This window comes from Hyla sarda, chromosome 7 (assembly GCF_029499605.1).
Source record: "Hyla sarda isolate aHylSar1 chromosome 7, aHylSar1.hap1, whole genome shotgun sequence".
Taxonomy (NCBI): Eukaryota; Metazoa; Chordata; class Amphibia; order Anura; family Hylidae; genus Hyla; species Hyla sarda.
In genome coordinates, this window is record NC_079195.1 from 87,900,782 (window position 1) to 87,901,427 (window position 646).

Sequence of the window (646 nt, forward strand, 5' to 3'; positions counted from 1 at the left end):
GGGCAGATGAGTATAGCTATTTGTTTACTTTATGCCTGCCAACATTTTTGTGCATGACAACCACTAAAAAGGGATTATCCAGTTAATAAAAACATACCCCCTATCAACAGAATAGGGGATTAGTCTGATCATGGGTGGTCCAACTGCTTGAACAACCCACAATTCTAGAATAAGGTCTGACTTACTTTGCTGATCGCTCTGGCCTCCACCTTGAGAGACATACTAGTCTCTGCAGTGATTAACCAGCTATAAGCCACAGCAACATGCCACCTCAGATGGTAATTGGCTGAATTGCAGGAATCCATCTGATGGTCTGAAAATACCAAGGAGACTGTAGTCTAGCAGAATGCTACATTGTTACATTGCTTATAAAAAATTACCCACTTCACCATTTTCTTTACCTGTCTTGAATGTTGTTTTTTTTAACAGCAATGTCCAACTATAGATATGCTAGCTGAGTACCGGGCGTTGCCCGGTTTTTCCTTCCTAATCCTTGTTGGGGAGGAAAATAAACAAAGGAGGAAGCGTTTGACTTCATATCTTGTCCTCATATATTGTTGTCATATCCCAACCCCACATACCGACCTCCTATCCCGTCCTCCTATCTCGACCTCCTGTCCCGTCCTCCTATCCCGTCCTCCTATCT